At 43.9% G+C, this 21,626-nt stretch overlaps 1 long non-coding RNA gene across 1 annotated transcript; it reads right to left on the minus strand.

Annotated features, from left to right (window-relative positions):
- Positions 1–12,216: 12,216 nt before the first annotated feature.
- LOC125636093 (uncharacterized) lies at positions 12,217–21,417 on the minus strand. The gene is made up of 2 exons (XR_007356467.1): positions 21,352–21,417; positions 12,217–12,707 (listed from the first exon to the last, which is right to left on the minus strand). It is a non-coding gene; the product is annotated as an uncharacterized LOC125636093 (long non-coding RNA).
- Positions 21,418–21,626: the final 209 nt, after the last annotated feature.

Consider the following 21,626-nt stretch of genomic DNA (forward strand, 5'->3'; position numbering starts at 1 on the left):
AATACCTCACTCCCTTTTTTTCCTCCAGCAGCTGCAAATGTTTCAAGCCTCCCTCCTCTGTCCCAAAGGCTATCTCAGATAAGGCGGCAAAAAAAACGCACGCACGATGAAATGTTCTCTGAGCTCATGCAGTTGTCCGGCACTGACAGAGCTCAGCAGAATGTGTGGAGGGACACAATAGCAGAATACAGGAAAGTGGCCGACGAACATGAGGAGAGGTGGCAGCAGGAAGATCAGAGGAGGCATGAGGCAACGCTGGGGCTACTGCAGGATCAAACGGACATGCTCCGGCATCTGGTGGAGGTTCATGAATGGCAGCAGGATCATAGACTGCTGCTGCAGCCCCTGCTTAACCACCCTCCATCCTCCCCAAGTTCCATAGCCTCCCCACCCAGACGCCCAAGAACGCGGGTGTGGGGAGGCTCCGGGCACCCAACCACTCCACCCCATGGACAGCCCAAGTAACAGAAGGCTGTCATTCAACAAGTTTTAAAGTGGCCTTTTCCTTCCCTCCTACCTTTCTCCCACACCCCACCCGGGCTACCTTGTGAGTTATCTCCCTATGTTTATAATCAATTAATAAAGAATACATGTTTTTTAAATGATAGTGACTTTATTTCCTTTGCAAGCAAGCTGTGATCGAAGGCAGGAGGGTGGGTGGCTTACAGGGAATTTAGAGGCAACCAAGGAGGCGGGTTTTCATCAAGGAGAAACAAACTGAAGTGTCACACAGTACCCTGGCCAGTCATGAAACTGGTTTTCAAAACTTCTCTGATGCGCAGCGCTTCCTGCTGTGCTCTTCTAACCGCCCTGGTGTCTGGCTGCACGTATTCAGAGGCCAGCAATTTGCATCAACCTCCCACCCCACCATAAACGTCTCCCCCTTACTCTCACAGAGATTGTGGAGCACACAGCAAGCCGCAATAACAATGAGAATATTGGTTTCGCTGAGGTCTGAGCGAGTCAGTAAACTGCGCCAGCGACCCTTTAAACATCCAAATGCACACGCTACCACCATTCTGCACTTGCTCAGCCTATAGTTGAGCAGCTCCTTACTACTGTCCAAGGTGCCTGTGTACGGCTTCGTGAGCCAGGGCATTAAGGGGTAGGCTGGGTCCCCAAGGATAACTATAGGCATTTCAACATCCCCAACAGTTATTTTCTGGTCTGGGAAGTAAATCCCTTCCTGCAGCCATTTAAACAGACCAGAGTTCCTGAAGATGCGAGCATCATGAACCTTTCCCGGCCATCCCACGTTGATGTTGGTGAAACGTCCCTTGTGATCCCCTGTGCTTGCAGCACCACTGAAAAGTATCCCTTGCGGTTTATGTACTGGCTACCCTGGTGATCCGGACCCAAGATAGGGATATGGGTTCCATCTATCGTCCCACCAGAGTTAGGGAATCCCATTGCAGCAAAGCCATCTAGTATGATTTGCACATTTCCCAGAGTCACTACCCTTCATAGCAGCAGCTCAATGATTGCGTTGGCTACTTGCATCACAGCAACCCCCACAGTAGATTTGCCCACTCCAAATTGATTACCGACTGACCGGTAGCTGTCTGGCATTGCAAGCTTCCACAGGGCTATTGCCACTCGCTTGTGAACTGTAAGGGCTGCTCTCATCTTGGTATTCTTGCACATCAGGGCAGGGGAAAGCAAGTCACAAAGTTCCATGAAAGTGCCCTTACACATGCAACAGTTTCGGAGCCACTGGGAATCATCCCAAACCTGCAACACTATGCGGTCCCACCACTCTGTGCTTGTTTCCCGGGCCCAGAATCAGCATTTCACGGCATGAGCCTGCCCCAGTAACACCATGATCTCCAAATTGCTGGGGCCCGCGGTTTTAGAGAAATCTGTGTTCATGTCCTTATCACCGCGCTTCCGTCGCCGCCTTGCCTTGTTTTTCAGGTGCTGGTTCTGCATAAACTGCACGATAATGCGTGAGGTGTTTACAATGGTCATAACTGCTGCAGTGAGCTGAACAGGCTCCATGCTTGCCGTACTATGGCGTCTGCTCGGGCAATCCGGGGAAAAGGGCGCAAAATGATTGTCTGTTGTTGCTTTCATGGAGGGAGGGAGGATTGACTGACGATATTTACCCATAACCACCCATGACAAATTTTTGGCCCCATCAGACATTGGGAGCTCAGCCCAGAATTCCAAAGGGCAGCGGGGACTGCGGGAACTGTGGGATAGCTACCCACAGTGCACAGCTCAGAATGTCGATACTTGCCACAGTACTGTGGACGCACACCGCCGAATTAATGTGCTTAGTGTGGACGCATGCACTCGACTTTATACAATCTGTTCCTAAAAATCGACTTCTGTAAAATTGGAGTACTTTTATAGTGTAGACATGGCCTATCAGACTAAGAGGCTGTGGTTCTACCAACTCACGTATGTGTGATTCACTGGGGAACTACACTGGGTATAGGACGAAAACCTGTGTGTACCGCTCTTTTAAGAGGGGAAAGTGCCTGAGCACTTGATCCCATATCAGGATGATGATGGTCATATTGTGGAGTGCTGTAAACCCATAGATCAGATTGGGTGTATATCTTTAATTTCAATTATTGTTTTCCTTTAATAACAGGAAACCACTTTCAAAGTAAAAAATCTTTTTACTAACTTAGTTTCTTTTCTTTTTATATTTGATCGTTTTTGGATATTGTACCGACACACACACACCTTCCTCTGTACAATTTAAGGAGCTAGGTGTGAAAACAGTAGTTCCCATGAGACAATGTACCATAGTATATTGAAAGAATTCTAGGATTACTCCCCTCTTTCTCACATCTTATTGATAGGGAACCATGCAATAAAAATCCAACATGCATCTTTCAACAGCACTGTCTAATAGCAGATAGTTTATTTGGGATGAAAACTGTGCCTTTAGTGGTACAAATATTTCTTATTTAGAAGATTCTTTTTTTCTGGGAAAATAAACAAAAGTTCCTGAAAATCTTGCACTGAACAGAATATAACAATACATTGATATATTTGGGATCAATAGAAAAATTTTAAACAATGTCCTCTGTAAAATTAAACTCAAACTGCAGCACAAATTAGTGCAACTGCAACTTCTCTCAAGGTACAGCCCTCTGGGCCAATAGCTATCTAATCTATCTATTTGTTATTTCTAAGGTGCCTATCACACTGGTATCGAAGCACTAAATTTTACTAAGAATCTAAATTCCTAATGCAATGCCTTTCAAACACCCCACAAAAACTGATCTGAATATTCACCTACTGTGACCAATGCGAGACTGTTTACTCAAAAGGGTACAAGTTAAAGAATGTAAATAAAGGTCATATTCAGTATGTGGATATACAGTAGAGCTCATAGAGTCAAGGAGAGAGAGGAGTTACTTCTTTTTCATTACAGCCAGTAGAAAGATAATCAAAATAAATAAAAGTATAAGTATTTTTTCTTATAATGGCATCAAGATCTTATTCTGCTTGTGGGTCCTCAGGGTGGAATACATCCAGGTTTCTGCCCACCTGTTGTCAATTTATCATAAGCAAAATCTTTGTTCCGTCAGGGATCTAAAAGTGAAAATCTGCCCTCTAAATTTCACTCTTACAGAGTACACAAAACACATATTTTGTGCCCAGTCCTTATCATTGAACTTTTAAACTCTGAAGAAGTATCTTTTAAAAAAAAAATCAGGACTGGAGAATAGTCTAGGAAATATGCTTTCAAAAAGGAACTGTTTTTCAAGATAACGCTTTTAACCAAGAGCTTCCACAAAGTGATGAGAACTGTAACCTCCAAACTGCTACAATGCAAAATGTCTTTGATGGTATCACAGAGTCCATCTCTAAATTATGCCTGGCTACAAAATAATCTAGGGTTGCCAATCTCTATCTGATCCAAAATTCCCATGAGCCAAAAATTTTAGATTTGGGGAGTTTGCAGTCAGCCCTGCACCAAAGCTGCTGTATGATGGGCCAGAGAACAAACTGGCCTCCAGCCAGTCCCAGGGAAAAATAGCAAAACAAGCATGGTGGGCACTATAGGAAGTGTACAAATATATGGGAAGTCAATAAGGATTAACAAGAGTTTTGCTCACTCTTTCTCAAGAATCCACAGATAATTTCTACGACACTGAGACATGATAAGATAATTTAGAATGGTCAGTACTTGAAAAGAAAAATAAATGTTTACGTCAAACTAAGCACTATCATTACTCACCGTTAGGGGCTAACCTCAGTCTTCTAACAAACACACACCAAAATTATAGCTATTCCACAGCTCAAGCATAGCAATGTATATGCGTTTTCCAGGCAGGAGTAATAGTTCACAAGTGGTTTTATAAAACAGACACAATATATTAATTAATACAGAGAAGTCAGCTACATATATGCACCAAGCATTATAGCTTTAATAGTAGTTTGATAGTATTTCTCAGTTACTCAGAGCTGTGTTCTGTTTAAGGAAATTAGAATGACTCCAGTGATATGCTTCAGTGACAAGATGTATGGTCAGCAAAAAAACCTTTTAAAAAGAAATACAAATGTGTATAATCAGCATAGAAATGAAAATCCATCCATTATCCACTGATTCTATCACCAAAAGGGACTATAAATAGCATCTAATAGAAGTCCAAGAACAGTGCCCTCTGGCACAGCATTTCTGAATCAGTGAAAACAGTGGAGTTAGGACCAGAAACCAGCTGAACTCTATATGTCAGATTAGAATCAAACTCACTTAATACTTAAACAGAATGTCTGGCACCAGATCTTAAGTGAAATAACAGGATAGAATGATAAATGATATCATAGAAATGACTAATAAGTTTAAAACAAATAGAAAAGTAAGACAGTCATTGCATTAGCTGCTTTTAGTAGTATATCACTGGCAGACCTTCTAAAGGTTCAGATCATACTGTAGCAGTGATTTGGTTTGAATCGTGACTAATATTTCCTAGCCACACAATGTGCTGTAAGAACTATATGCTATGAAGGAACCACATTTCCCAAAACTTTTGGCAAATAACAGCAGCTTGCTTATTATGTGAGCCTGAAATTTAATTGGCTACATTTCAGGTAAAATTAAAGGTTTTTTAGAAGACTAAATGTTTTTACTGTTTCTTATTTTTCAGAAATAAAGTGATTAACAAAATTCAGTCAGACAATAATTTACATATCCAGTTATAAAATATGCATTTTGAAATATTAGTATAGTAGTAGTAGTATATAGACTAACACGGCTGCTACTCTGAAACCTGATTCCTGTGTGATTATTAAACCATTCCTTCCCTACTTTGGTTGATGGCTACTTAGAGCTTGAGCCTGCAATGGTTACTCAAATATACATAAACCCATGGAAGTTTGGACTTATTAAGGATTGCAGGACTATCTCTTATGGAAATGTCCTATAGGATTTAACAGGAAATCATAACCTTTCTATTGGGTTTGGATCCTCCTATAGAATTAAATAGAAAATTATAGTTCTGCCAGAGAATTGCTATGGGGTGGTATTAAAAAAAAACCCTATAGAATGCATCTAGTCCTCCATTAAAATCTACAGGTTTGTAGAGTAACTTTATAGAACTTTATTGGTTCAGCCTCATTAAATTTATAGGACTTTTCTAAGTTGTTAAAAAAAAGCATGGGGCCCTTAGGTTCTGCTCTTGACACCTCTCCAAACTCCATCTGTTTTAGGGCTACATTCTGGCTTTTCCTGTGCAAGCATGCTTGGAGTAAAGGGGATTCGGTAGCTTCTTTCTCCCCCCCCCCTTATGGAAAAGTCCTATAGAATTTAAGAGAGATGAAGCCAAAAAGACTCTATAGAAAAAATTATGGAATGAGATATAATATATAATTATATAATGATATATAATATAATAGCTTTTTTGATCCATTCTGTAGAAATCTGTAGTGGGGATATAATTATCTGTTCAAATCTATAGGATGTTTCCAAAAAACCTGTAGGAAGGTTCTCATTTTCCATTATATACTATAGGATGTTCTGTAAGGGATCCCCCAGAGCACCCACACAAGAACCTGGCAAAGTGTTGGCACTAGGATTCTCTGAGCGAAGAGGAGAGATGGGTGGCGCATTCCACAGCAGATACTAGCCTCTTCTCCCCCAGCCTGTCTGCTAACATCTGGAAGCAGACACTAGAGGAGTCTTTACCTCAGCAGTAACTAGGACTCTATAAACTCCACACTAGCACTGACGGGGTTAAGGAGCAACTCTGCGCCCAGGCAACCCCACCCAGCTGCACCTGCACAGCATGCTCCAGATGGAGGTGGAGCTTCAGAGCGATCCAGACAGCTCAGAAGGGGCCTGACAAGGCGGGAAGAAGGATCTGCCCTGAAAGCTGCTGAAGAAGGTGTTTCAGAAACTTTGGCCTGGAGAGGAAGAGCCTGCCTGCTGAGCCCAGAGGGGCTGAAGGACCAATTAGTACTTTTTCTCTTTACTACTTCATAACAGACTGGAAAACTTTGACAAGACAGTGAGTGGTAGAAAGCGGCCCCAGGAGGCAGCCTTAAGGAACTTCTGGGTGCTGGACATTTGGTAGCCCTTACAGCACCCTGGGCCACAGCCCAGTGGAGTAGGAGGGCCCAGGCTCCTGTACCAATCCCTGTCATTAGGGAGGACAAAAAAACCTTCACCTTCTAGACTCTTCCCGGGAGGGAAGGAAGGGAAGGATAAATATCTTTTGAAGCCCCCTGCTAGGATCAGCTGAACTCCATACCTTTTTAGAAACCCCATCACACCAGTGAGAGATAAACTGAGTGGTATCCTGATGAGAGAGTCAAGTCAACCCCCCAATAAAAGACAGACTGGAACCAGGTGTGAAGGTGGCCCAGGGGAAGGCATAGAGACACTACCAACAAGGGACTAACCACCTACCCATGGGTAATATCACCAGCAAACACGGCCATTCACATGGACATCATGTAGTGCTCTCTCTCCTCCCGCACTTCTGAAAGCAATGTGCCCTTCATAGTCAGCATGCCTCGTAGCACCTCTGCTTGGCTGTTACAGCTCTAAAATGCTTCTAGAGGAGCAAGAGGAAAATCTGACCTGTGGGCTTCAATGTGTCCATGCAACTGCTGGTCTCTTTCAAATTACCCAAATACTAACAAACGCAGTTTCTTTTCTCTTTCCTTCAAGCTAAGGCTTTGATTCCTGTGCACTGCTTGAGACCAGTTTCTCATAGAAGACATAGTTTGGCAAAGCAGTGCAGTAAAAAAGGCATCATGGTAGATTCTCCATGATGTAAATTAGAGTGTTGCAGTCCAATCACATCCCCATCAAGGTTCTCAAATGAAACCTCCTACTGAGATAGGGGCTATTGGATTTCCATCTGTGTGTATCTTGCTGTCGGTGGCTATTGTTTAAGTAACACTGGTTTGTGTTACTATTTTTTTATTCAATACATGTTGTTGCCTGGTTAAAAGGAAAGAAAATTGCAGTATTAAAAGAGTAGTATTTTCACAGAGTCATGTGATGTAAACTGCTAATTCAAAACCCAAAATATTGTTAAAGTGTCTTTATTTAATAGCAGGCGATTGCAAGCTGTAATTTTCAAGCTGTAGTTGCAGATGGCAATGTTTTTCTCTTTTCAGCAGTATAGTACAGTATTTACTGCAGAGATCTGCAGACAATGAAATACCAACTGCGAAAGAAATGCTCATGAGTAATACAAACTATTAGGTTCCCACAGGCGTCCAGCTTGCGAGCTACCTGCCGTAATTCACAGAATGCAAATACTCAGTGAGATATTAAAAACAGGTATCCAGTCACAGAGAATGGCTCTCTTAGACATTTTTAGCACTTTTGATTACCAAGTATGCTCCCAGTCCAAAACAACAGCATTTGTTTTCTTTCTTTATTTTTAAACCTTTTGGATTCATTTCCCAATTCACATCTGGAAGCCCTGGTCTGCGTTTTAAAATTGACAGGCACACTAACTGGAAAAATTGTGTATGATCGGTCACATCTAGCATGCTACTTTTCATACATGACTAAATGCCAAGCCTGTAGATTATCTTCAGTTTGTTAAACCGAATTTCTCTCTGGCTTTTATTTCATCTTGTTAAACAACTCATTAATGTTTATTTTGCAAAAAAAAAACAATTAGTTAACATTGTCTATTTAACAGCATTATATAAAACATTTAAATACTGTATTCTGTAGTGCCATCTAGGGGATTTAAAACAGAGAGTAAAGTGCTGACCGGATAAAGAAACAATAAACATTAAGAAATCAGTTATGAGTCCCAGGGCAATTTCCTATACATGTCCTATAGTGTTTGGGATAATATTTTGTATGACAGTAGGGATATTTGAACAAGGTCACAGATGGTGGTGTATCTGTAGAATGCATAAATAGGAAAAGATGTATTGTGCTATGCTCGTGCTTTATGGGGCAATACTTCACAAATGCAACCTTGAAAAAACAGTTTTCCCAGTAAAATCAATGTCAGGCACTAAAACTGGATTTAGAAAAAAAATTCTAACCTCAGTTCAGTTACCATGAAATGTACAGGATGTGTGTACACTAAAGGCATGATTAGACAGGTTCTTTGATAAAATTACAGCAAACTGGAAATAATCCCAAAGAGATACTGACACTTATTTCAAATCTCAGCACTATTCAAATTTTTTAGTTAAAGCTTCCTGAACTAGATGCCATTACGCAGTAATTTCCAATGCATCGTTGAGTAAATCAGCAGAATGAATGTATTTCATATTGTGTTGAGAGTTGACATGATTTATAATCTTTTTAATCATATTTGTATTCTGTGTTCTTAAACAAACCAATTATAACATTTTCTTTCCTGGAGGCTCTCTGTGCCAAATACACAAGTTCACACATTAGCTGTTTCATTCTTCAAAAGGAGTGCAGAGAATCTAGAGCCAAAGCACTGCCATGTGCAGGTGTATGCACACACCCAGCACACACAACAATATACTTCCAAAACTCTGGAGTCTTTCCATATAGTGCATAGTAAAAACTAGTTCATAAACATCACATATAAAGAGAGAGAAAGGGCAAGTCTGTGCCAGATCCCCAGCTGGTGTCAATCACTGGAGCTATGATAATTTACACCAGCTGAGGACCTGGCACATACTGACATCGTCATTCATACTGAATGATGATGGTAACGGCAGATTACTCTCTGTGAGTTACAAAGAGGCACGAGGCCCAGTTTCTCAGTGGGATGTCAAAATGGCACTTGGTAGATCAAACAGTTACTTGGGTTCTTTTAAAAAATGTTTTGCTTTTCAGAAATGCCTAAGTGATTTAAGAATACAAATCCAATTGATTTTGGTGATCTCACCCTAGATTTGCTAGGGGGTCTCTGCTTTTCATGCTTTTGTTCAAACTTTGGAAACCTTGTCAGACACTAGCCCTGTTTGTAACCTTTCTCAATCTCCATGACCGCTCTTTTATGGTGAGGTAACCAAAATGATATAGTACTCCATGGGCCTGATCCTGAGTTCCTTTTTCAGGCATAACTTTCATTGACACCATCGCAGGATCAGGTCCCATCTGAAGTTACATCTTTGTCTCATATAATATAATTACAAAGTCCTCTCTATCATACAACTAAATATTACCCTTATACTGTATAAATCCCGCCAACTGCACTGTGATGTGGCTGCCAGTCCTAAGCCCAGATAAATTGAGAGCAAGGCTAACTACCTAGCCTTGTTAAAGAACCCACTGGTTAAAGCAGGGGTGGCCAACCTGTGCTCCGGAGCCACATGCGGCTCTTCAGAAGTTAGTATGCGGCTCCTTGTATAGGCACCGACTCCGGGGCTGGAGCTACAGGCGCCAACTTTCCAATGTGTCGGGGGGGTGCTCACTGTTCAACCCCTGGCTCTGCCCCCACTCCACCTCTTCCTGCCCCCTCCTGAGCCTGCCGTGCCCTCACTCCTCCCCACTCCCTCCCAGAGCCTCCTGCATGCCTCAAAACAGCTTATTGGGAGGTGCGGGGACGGAGGGGGAGGTACTGATCGGTGGGGCTGCCAGTGGGTGGGAGGCCCTGGGAGCTGGTGGGGGAGCTGATGGGGGGCTGCTGATGCATTACTGTGGCTCTTTGGCAATGTATATTGGGAAATTCTGGCTCCTTCTCAGGCTCAGGTTGGCCACCCCTGGGTTAAAGAAACAGAAGCAGGCTCCTGTTCAGAGAGAACTGCTGAGCTCTCTCACTGCATGAAGGCTCTTGGTGAAAGCCAATCTCTGGAAGGCAGGACCCCAAAAAGTGTGATGCTGGCAACAAGAAAACACTTCAAAGGTGGTTATTGGAACATGAGGACAATTTCAAATAGATCATGAGGGAAATGGAAAATTATAGACTCAAAATCTTGGGCATCAGGGAGAGCAGACTGTCAGGTGCACATAAGAAGCATTTCAAGCAGGAGAAGAAACATCTCCTTTGTTCAGATCACAGTGACAAAATATACTCCGAGGGAGTAGCACTCATTATGACAGATTCTGAGGAAAAATCATTCATCAACTGGAAATTAATCAGTCAACGCATCATACACCCCAGATTCCAAACCAGATTCTTAAAGAAGTCAATGATACAGTGTATGCTCTGACAGAGGAATATAGTGATGAGGATAAAGATGAGTTCTACAATTACCTCCAAAGTGTGGTTAACAGCATACCAGAACATGACTTACTCCTTGTGATGGGCAAAATTAACACTAAAGTAGGGTATGACAACCAAGGAATGGAAAGAGCAATGGAGAAACATAGGTTCGGAATCATCCACCAAAATGGTGAAAGACTCATTGGACACCAAATACAATTCAATCTAGTTCTTGCAAACAGTGTTCCCTCACAAAGGCACAAAGACAAAGAAACATGGGATTTGCCAGATGGCAAAATGAAAAAACAGATTGATTAGATCTGGATTAGCTCAAGATTCAGGTCATCTTTCCCAGATGTAAAGGCATAGCATATCAAACAACAGACGTTAGCTGTGATCACAATCTTTGCATTGCCAAACCAAAATTAAAACTGAGAAAGATCAATTTTAATCAGAAAATGGTGAAGAAAATCAGCAATACAAAACTGAAATCCAAAGAGTACTGTGAGAAATCCCACCTGAATTAAAGAACAATTTTGAAGTACTACCAGAGGCAGGAGAAGGTGAGACACAGACTAGACCTGAGGAAAAATGGGCAATGCTCAGAGACAATGTAATTCAGGCTGCAGCAGTCAGAGTTGGATATCAGCATAGACAGAGCAATATATGGAAAAGCCAAGAGACAAGGCATCTCACTGAGGAAAGAAAAGTGCTGAAAGGAAAACTCCTGAAAGCTAAGACCAAGGATTGGAAAAAAGCAAAGGATGAGTACAAGAAATCAGACAAAGCAGTGGAAAGCAATGCAAGGAAAGATAAATGGAGATCTGCTGAAGGCCTAGCAGCTGATGCTGCTTGTGTGATTGGAAATCACAGGGCCATTTACCAAGTGACTGTGCAGAAATTTCAAAACACAAAATGGGCCGATAAAAAGCAAAGATGGGAAAATGCTTACAACAGGAAAACAGATGAGCAGAGCATTTCAAAGACATCCTCAACAGCTCCAGCCCCACTTCAGAACCAGATTTTGATTAAACAGGCAAACCTGATCAGTTTTATATTAACATAGGTCCAATAGAGATGTCAGAAATAGCAGCTGCAATCAAGAAGCTGAAAAATAACAAAGCTGCGGGGGATGATCAACATACTGCTGAAATGCTAAAAGCACTCGATACCATCACCCTAAGGAAACTGACAGTGCTGTTCAATGAAGTTTGGTAAAAAGAGACATCCCTCCCCACTAATGGAGGGTACCCATAAGAGAGGCAAGGTGGGAAATGCCGAGTTTGTGAGTTCCACCAGGGAATAGGAATGAGAAAGGCACTGAGCTGCTGGGTGGTGTCAGGAGAGCAGTAGCTTTGCACATGCCCAGGAGAAGACATTTAGGCACCTTGAGGTCTTTACCAGTGGAAACTTTGACACCTAGGGACATCATGTGCCTACAGGGTTAGGTAGCAGCTGTGAGGTGGTTTTGTGAATGCCAGTAGTGCCTATATGTTGGACTTGGGCACCTAAAGCCACCTAAATCCTCCTTGAGAATCTGGCCCCCGTGTGTTTAACACTCTTCCCACCCCCTCATATGTTATGTTTCATGGCATACCAACAGAGAAGTTTGATGATAAATACAAAATACTCTTGCTGAAAGTGTGGCTATGTAAAACTACTTTATTTCTTCATATTCAGAAGGATAACATACAAGAACAAAAACAGAGAGAGAGGAAAAAGCAGGTTGCTCCCCCAGGCACAACTCACCCCACTTTACTCTAGACTGGCTGGCTGGCTGCAAACTGACTACTGCCCACTTCCCTACAGAGCCCCGTAGCTTGAAACCAGGACCAGGAAAAAAATATTAAAATTTGAAGTGACAGCTTACAATTGTAACACAGTTTTAAATACACCACAGTACACAATGCATACAATAATCAGATGGTGTCAGAACTATTGGTAAAGTTTGAAAAGGACTCATGGATTCTTCTGTTGTCCTTCCTGGCAACATCATGCCTCGGTCTCCGCAGGAAGATGTGATGTGGGCTCCTACGTCTGCTTGAAGTCTCCCTGAGTCAGGAGCAGGAGGGTCAGCATCACCTTTTGTAACCTTCTACAGGTCTTGCTGGGAGCTCCGGCTGCTCTCCCCCAGGATTCCTGTAAATCAGGGAACATAAGGGCAGCAGTTTAGTTAGAACAAAGGAATGACAATGAGGAGTCCTGAGTGCTAGTCCCAATTCTGTCACTTTTAGTGTGGGATATTAGATGAGACATTTAACTATTCTACATCTCAGTTTCCCCATCTGCAAAAGGAGGATACCAACACCCACCTTTGTGAAGTGCACTGAGCATCCCACTTGGTGATAATAATATAACCGCCCAAAAGAAACAAAAGTTTGAAGCAAAGCATGAAAACCCGACTCAGTCATGGTCACTTTTATCTCCTATTGTTTACTTTCTCAAAGAACACTAACAGGCTGGGGTAGTGTGGCTTTCCCTCATGAAAGTTCTGCTGGTTTGACCCTATCAGGCTTTACTGTAACTGTCGTACCAATTCCATCCTTAATTAGGCTCTTAATTAGTTTCCCTGGAACCAAGGTGAGTCTCACTGCTCTGTAATTCCCCTGATCTCCCATGACTTCTTTTTAAATATAGATGGCATGTTATATGAACACTTTATTATCTTTAAGGATAATTGCTGTTTTAAAGAATATATTGCACTTCCTTGTCAATATCAATACTGTTTCAAACTTTATTTAAATTCAAAGTTTTCAAACCTATCCAGGCCTGGTGCACTTGGGAAATCTCAAACATACTGACTGGGTTTATGTTCTTGTATTGTACCCTTCATAGTGATTTGCCTATTGAGAAATAACAGAGAATGCCTAATGCCAATAACTGGGGCTAATCAAATCCGGCCCTGCCTTTTTCCACTCCTGTCCCATTGATTAGGTAAATAAATATCCTCTGGCCAAATGAAGAAAAAGCCAGAGTGAACAAATGCTTCTTGTACCACATCCTAAAAATGACAAGATATGGGCTGGATGAAAGAGCAGGAGGGAGTGATGGGCAAAATGAAGGTCCCTCTATTGAGAATGTCTTGCTTTATGACACCTGGACTTCAACCCTGGAAACAGACATTAAAAATTTTCAACAGTGGCTTGTCCCCATACACATGCCCTACACAAATAAAGGAAATCACCCCTGCATGAGCCAACTCTCACGGGATCACAGAACTTAGACATCGAAAAAGTCTCATTCAGTCACTTAGACCGAGATGCTTTGGTGTTGCTCCATTCAGCATTGAAATGCCTAACCCCCTGGATAGCCTGCTGTCTAGAGAAGTCCGCAGCTCTGAGTTAGCTACCCAGGCTCCCCATACAATGCATGGGGAGAGTTAGACACTTTAAAAAGATCTTAGAAGCCACCTAAGCTAGTCAGGAATGAAACATCGAGGAGAGGGTTGGGGAGAGGAAAGGGGCTTAATTACCTAAATGCCTGAACTGGTATGCAGGACTGCCAGGCCAGATAGGCACCTGCTTCTCTTTGAGATCCTCAGCCATGAAACCAGTCCTGGAGTTAGGCACCTAAACCAAGTCAGCTGCTTAGGTAGCTGTGCTGAGGTATCCACCCCACATAAGGTCTGAGTAGGCAAAAAGGGCCAATTAACCCCATCTCAGACTGCACCTGGAAGATAGGGTCTCATTGATGATGAAGCCCAGGTAGGCAGGGTCAGGTTGAGCTAGTATAAAAACAGGAAGTTATGAGCAAGCGGGTTCTGCAGAAAGGAACTCCGCAGTCACTCCCTAGAAAGGAGGGGTGTTAGCAAGAGACAAGGAGAAGTCCTTCGTGGAAATGAGCCTGGAGATCCTGCACTGGAATACAGACTCTGGCAAGAACCCAAGAGGGATGAAATAGTCACAGGGATCAGAGGAAGTTCTAGTGGTAACCCAGATGGGAACCAGCGTTTGAGAAGAAAGGAGCACAAGGAAACAACAAGAGGATCTGGGATTGCTTAGGCTGTAGTTGCTACTCATAGGGTCCCTGGACTGGAACCCAGAGTAGTGGGCAGTCCTGAGTTCCTCCACTGACCACTGGGTCAGAAGACTGCCTGAAACAGTTGATCCAGTGGATTTTGTTATCCCAGAACAGGATCGCTAAAGTGACATTGCCAGAAGGCTAAATCACAAAGAGGGAGTAAAACTGAGTCCACAGACAGGGTAAAAGAGAGACATCACGGGTCAAGCAACCAAAGGAGGGGGTGAATCAAGCCAGACAAGAGGCAATCTCCAGATAAGCCATGAGGAGGCACCCCAGTAGCGAGTAGAAAACCCTGTGACTAGGGTAGAACTACTTTCTACTTGCACAAAACTGAACATCTTTGCCCTACCCCCACCCTGCCCCTCCTCTGAGGCCCCGCCCCTGCCCCCACTCACTCCATCCCCCTTTCCTCTGTCACTCACTCTCTCCACCCTCACTCACTTGCTCTTTTTCACTGGGCTGGGGCAAGGGTTCTAGATGGGGAGCAGGCTCTGGCTGGGGATGCGGGCTCTGAAGTGGGGCCAGAAATGAGGAGTTCATGGAGCAGGCCCTCAAGGAAACCATTTTGAAGCACTTGGAGGAGAGGAAGGTGATCAGGAACAGTCAACATGGATTCACCAAGGGCAAGTCATGCCTGACCAACCTAATTGCCTTCTGTGATGAGATAAATGGCTCTGTGGATATGGGGAAGTGGACATGATACATCTTGACTTTAGCAAAGCTTTTGATACGGTCTTCCACAGTATTCTTCCCAGCAAGTTAAAAAAGTACGGACTGGATGAATGGACTATAAGGTGGATAGAAACCTGGCTAGATTGTCGGGCTCAATGGGTAGTGATCAACAGCTCAATGTCTAGTAGGCAGCTGGTATCAAGCGGAGTGACCCAGGGGTCGGTTTTGTTCAACATCTTTATTAATCATCTGGATGATGGGATGGATTGCACCCTCAGCAAGTTCACAGATGACACTAAGCTAGGGGGAAGAGGTAGATATGCTGGAGGGTAGGAATAGGGTCCAGAGTGACCTAGACTAATTGGAGGATTGGGGCAAAATAAATCTGATGAGGTTCAACAAGGACAAGTGCAGAGTCCTGCACTTAGGACGCAAGAATCCCATGCACTGCTACAGGCTGGGGACCGAATGGCTAAGCAGCAGTTCTGCAGAAAAGGACCTGGGGATTACAGTGGATGAGAAGCTGGATATGAGTCAGCAGTGTGCCAACAGCATATTGGGCTGGGTTAGTAGGAGCACTTCCAGCAGATTGAGGGAAGTGATTCTTCCCCTCTATTCAGCACTGGTGAGGCCACATCTGAACTACTGTGTCCAGTTTTGGGCTCCCCACTACAGAAAGGATATGGAAAAATTGGAGGGAATCCAGCAGAGGGCAATGAAAATGATCAGGGAGCTGGGGCACATGACTTATGAGGAGAGGCTGAGGAAACTGGGCTTATATAGTCTGCAGAAGAGAAGAGTAAGGGGGAATTTGATAGAGCCTTCAACTACCTGAAGGGGGGTTCCAAAGAGGATGGAGCTAGGCTGTTCTCAGTGGTGGCAGATGACAGAATCAAGGAGCAATGGTCTCAAGTTGCAGTGGGGGAGGTCTAGTTTGGATATTAGGAAACACTATTTCACTAGGAGGGTGGTGAAGCACTGGAATGGGTTACCTAGGAAGGTGGTGGAATCTCCATCCTTAGAGGTTTTTAAAGCCCGGCTTGACAAAGCCCTGGCTGGGATGATTTAGTTGGGGTTGGTCCTGCTTTAAGCAGGAGGTTGGACTAGAAGACCTCCTGAGGTCTCTTCCAACCCTAATCTTCTATGATTCTGTGAGGGAAGGGGCTCCAGGCTGAGGCAGTGGGTTGGGATGCGGGCTCTGGCTAGGGCGAGAGATGAGGGATTTGGGGTGCAGAAGGGGGATCCGGGCTGGGGAGTGGAGCCAAGGGGTTCAGAGTATGGGAGGGAGCTCCAGAACGAGGCAGGGGATTGGGGTGTGGGAGGGGGTATGGGATTGGGCTGGGGTTCTGGGTTCGGGGTGGGGCCAGAAATGAGGAGTTCAGGATGAGAGAGGTGGCTCCGGGCTGGGGCAGGGGGTTCGGGGTGGGGCTAGAAATGAGGAGTTCAGGATGAGAGAGGTGGCTCCGGGCTGGGGCAGGGGGTTCGGTGCAGAGGGGGTGAGGGCTCTGGTGTGGGGACAGGGATAAAGGATTTGGGGTGCAGCAGGGGGCTCTGGGCAGGGGCTGACGGATTCAGAGTGTGGGAGGGGGCTCTGGGGGTTTGTGAGGGCTCTGGTTGGGGGGGTGAGGGCTCTGGCTGAGGGTGCGGACTCTGGGATGGGGATGAGGGTTTGGGGAACAAGAGGGTGCTCTGGGCTGGGATTGAGGGGTTTGGAGGGTGGGAGGGGAAATCAGGGCTGGGGGGTGAGGTCTCTGGCTTGGTGTGCAGGCTCGGGGATGGGGCTGTGGATGACAGTTTCAGAGTGCAGGAGGGTGCTCCAGGCTGGGATTGAGGGAGTCAGCGGGCAGGAGAGGGTTCAGGGCTGGGGCAAGGGGTTGGGGCACAGGCTCTGGGCAGTACTTACCTCAGGCAGCTCTCAGAAGCAGCAGCAGTCCCCCTCTGGCTCCTATGCGGAGGTTCAGCTAGGTGGCTCTATGCGCTGCCCCGTGCACAAGTGCCACCCCTGCATCTCCCATTGGCCGCAGTTCACAACCAACAGGAGCTGCAGAGCCAGCGCTTGGGGTGGGCGCAGCATGCAGAGCCCCCTGGCTGCCCCTACATGTAGGAGTCGGAGGGGGGACACGCCGCTGCTTCTGGGAGCCACATGGAGCCTGCCTTAGCCCCACTGCACCACTGACTGGGCGTTTCAGTAAAAAACCGGACACCTGGCAATCCTACCTGTGACACTAGCCCATATCCTAGCAGCCACACTCGAAACCTCTTATGTTTTCCCTTTTCCATGTGCCCCCTGATGTCCTGTGTGGGAGCTGTACTGTGCCCCCACTCACCTATCAGTGGCCTGCATCCACTCTTCCTGCCGTGGGGTCTGAGCCGTCTGACAGGTGTCAGGTCTTAGATGTACTCAGAGCCCACCTACAGGATCCAGCTCTGTGGGCGAGGCAGACATTCTGCTAGAATCCCACTTCAGGGCTGGTGGGGCTCCAAACTGCTTGTTTGCTGTGTTTGCCTGGGATTTTCTAAGGAGCAAAAGGGAATCAGCCACCCAGGGGTTTTGGTTTTAAGCTAGTACTGGATGTGATCTTGTCTATCATTGTGAAGGATGCCATTTTGAGAGTGCGCTGCTCCACCCTGCCACTGTGACTTCACACGCACCATGCAAGTGAGATCACACTGGCAGGGACAGGCACTGAAAGCACCAGAATGTCTGTTGTTCGTGGCCACCCCAACCTAGTGGGATTTTCAAAAATGCCTAGAGGTTAGATCCACAAAGGGATTTATGCACTTAACTGCCACTTTTAGGTACCTAAATACGAAATTTAGATCCCCAAAACCTCTGCTTAGCTGCCACCTAACCTGTAGGTGTCTAAAATACCCTGTTGCTTACTTTTCCACTGATAAGGTCCCTCAGGCACCTAAAAATCTGCCAGTGGGCATGAATGCAGAGGCGTCAGTGCCAATGCTGAGGCACCTAAGCCCCAGCAGATTCCCCCTCTCTCCCCCGGACCTGATCAGATAGGCATGCTCAGAGGCCACCTAATAGATCAGGCCCTGTACAAAAAAGCAGGAGTGGTACCTATACCCCTTATAATGTTTAAAGTTGGGAACTCTTATCTTCCCTCTGCCTGACTCAAAGTAATTCAAACCAATGCCTCCTACCTCCTAGGAGAGTGCCCTAACCACAGGCCTCTGGGGTATTCTGCTGTGGGGCTCTGTCTCTCCTGTTGAAGCTGTTCATCTTTGTATAAAATAGTCATTGGAGGGGGCACTGGAACTTGAGTCCCTGGTGATTCCTGTGACTACTGGGCTATAAAGTCAATCCGTTGGACACAATGAATATTTAATTATTTACAGAGTGTGGAATGACTTCAACTGGAAAGAGAGAGATAAATTCCTTGAGGGGCAGGTGCAGGACCCACTCTTCTCTTCAGCATTCCCTACAGGCTAGCTGAGACAGCTCCGTGCTCAGCACGAGAGTCGGTGCTTTTGAAAAACCTCACTAGGCACCTATCTGCATCTTTAGGTTCCTATATACTGTTAGAAATCTGGCCCTAACTGCCTTAGGCTCTTTTGAAAATCCCAGCTTGGATTTAGTTATGAATGAAAAGAATGAACCATGTGAATTTTAAGCTAAGAAAAAAAAATAAGCCATGTGAAGTATCAGCAAATTAACTACAAATATGGGCTTAACATTCTTTAAGAGATAGGACACATCAGGAAGCTTATAAACCAAGATAACAATTATTATCAATATAATTCTTCCAACCTGATTTTGACGGCCTTATTTTAAATCATTTAATGTTTTTGATCAGACCACAGTATTTTTCCTCATGCCTTTCACCAACTAACATAAGAAATATAATTGTTCCTCAATTTTATAAGGTTTGCATTTCATCCTAACATTAGAGAATTAATCATGCGGGAAACTAAAGTGCAGTGATTAGAATGGATCACATTAAATAAGAAATAACTGAAAAATATATGTATTTTTTTAAACAAAGATAAGCTATCGAGACTTCATGTGAAGCTGTTACTAGCCAACTAATTTATTTCTATCAAACTGAATGAATAACCCCTTTAATAATATTCATAAAGCCCTAACTGAGAAGCATGCAGTGCAAATGTAATAATAATATTTTGTAGTTACACAGCATTTTTCATCAGAGGCTCCCAAAGTACTTTCACAAACATTTAATTGCATAAAACCTCAGAACCCCTCTGTGATATTTATTATAAATATTCAATGACAGGTAAAGAGAGGTTAAAATGTCTTTTCTAGGCAAGCCACCAATAGAACCCAAGTGTCCTTGTTCCTAGTACTGTGGTTTAACATAGGCAGCTCCTTCTCTGAACAGAGAATGGCAACTCTTCTGGAGTCAGTGGGCTGTCTGACTTCTCTCTCTATGGGGGTCTGATCCAAAACCCAGTAGCACCAATGCAAAAAATTCCACTGACTTCAATGAGCTTTAATTCACACCATTTCTACTCTACTGCTAGATCTATTTTTTTAAGCCAAGAAAGATGATGGCAGATTTGTGTAACACACTTTGTTTTCTCTGCTCCATAAGTAGGCAAACAGCCAATTTACACAAATAACAACCAGCATATGTATATATTGATTTGATACTGTCATGTTTTGGGGTGCAATCCAGATGGTGGTTATCACTGTGTGTCCTGTTACCCTGGGTGCCTTAAAATACTCTGTGTCTGGACACTCTCAGCCAGCATACAAGCATGCACTGAATGTCTGTGAAACACAGCCCTGGTTCAATACCTCTGATGCCAGCAGCCTGCTTGTTACACCACAGCTAAAGTCTGGTCTCCACCAGGCCTGGATACAACTAGCCAAGTGACCCCAACGCAACCCGAATCCTGAATTTCCCCAGGACCATCTGCCCTGAAGTGTCTGGTCCTTTCCTGAAACACTCAGATATAATAAGGTTTGTTTGCTCCTTTAAAGAGACAGTACCCAGGAGCTTGCCACATTAACTGGACTTAACAATTACTTCAATTAAAACATTACTGGGTTGGGTTAGATGAAAATAAAACAAGTTTATTGACAAGAAGACATAGGTTAAGTGATGACAAGTAAAAAATAAAGATAGAGATGGCTACAAGCAAATAAAAGTGAAAACATGAGCAGAAGTCTACATTTTAATCTAGAAAGGCACAGTCTTTGTTTAAGATGGTTTTGATCACCAATTACTCTTAGTTCAGCATGGCTGATTGTCTCTGTCAGGACCTTCCACAGAGGTATGAGATCCTGGTTTTCCTTGTTGTCTTAGGTGAAAGATAACTTTGGCATTCACTGCCCTTCTCTTTAAAGTGCAGTAAACCCTTGAAAAGCCTCTTTCTTAAAGTGCACTGACCCTACTGCAAGAAGCAGGCTTCCTAGGACTGCAGTCTCCACTCCTCATTGATAGTTGACTCATTATTTCCTCCCCTTGTTAGCCTGATAGTTTTGTTTACCTTTTACGTAAATGTACCTTCATTATCTCTGTCAGACAACCAGGCTGGTTAGACAAGCAAATGCACAATTCTTTATGACTCAGATATGTTGACTTCCCAACCACATTGAGAGCTTTGATAGTTTACCACATATGAAAATTACAATTCCATTGTCACTGATCACCCTGTTTCATTTGTATTCAAGACCTAGGCAGACCCGTTTCTACTTTGTTCATATACAGACTTGAAAACATTATATCAGAGGACATCCATAACTCCACATGTAGCATTGTCACCTATACTCCACAATGATATTATTGACCAATGTGTTAGTTTTCAAATGATCTCTCACAAGGTACAGTTTTATACAGATACCATTGCAATAGTGTGTGGATACAGGGGTGCTTACAGGCAGCACATTTACCTCCAACCTCCCTTAGAAATATGCATCCCCAAACTCACGTCCACAGTCCTAAAATTCCATACCATTGTTAATAATCTTTTGCAATCAGAAATAATTCTGGTGACACTCATCATGTAAGCCTCTCTCTCCAATTTACAGTGGCATCAGCTAGGCAGAATTAAGACAAAAGCTGCATTTCTCTAAAGATATCTCTACAGAATTGACTGACTTATTTCTTACCTTCAGTTCATATATTTTTCTCTTGCGGCAAGAAACTACTCACAAATTTATGGTACAGCAACAGCCTCAGCTAATGTTTTCATCTCTTAATACACTGCATAGCAACACTAATGAGACAATTTGAAACACAGCTGTAAAAGTGCTACTGTGGATGAAACATATTGAATGAGAATTGGTGCAAAGACTCTTGTGTTGAGCAGATAGCTTGGGACACTTGGAGCTAGATCCACAAAGGAATTTAGGTGCCCAACTGCCACTTTAGGCACATAAATCTA

Source organism: Caretta caretta, chromosome 4, assembly GCF_965140235.1.
Source record: "Caretta caretta isolate rCarCar2 chromosome 4, rCarCar1.hap1, whole genome shotgun sequence".
In the NCBI taxonomy this organism is placed as follows: Eukaryota; Metazoa; Chordata; order Testudines; family Cheloniidae; genus Caretta; species Caretta caretta.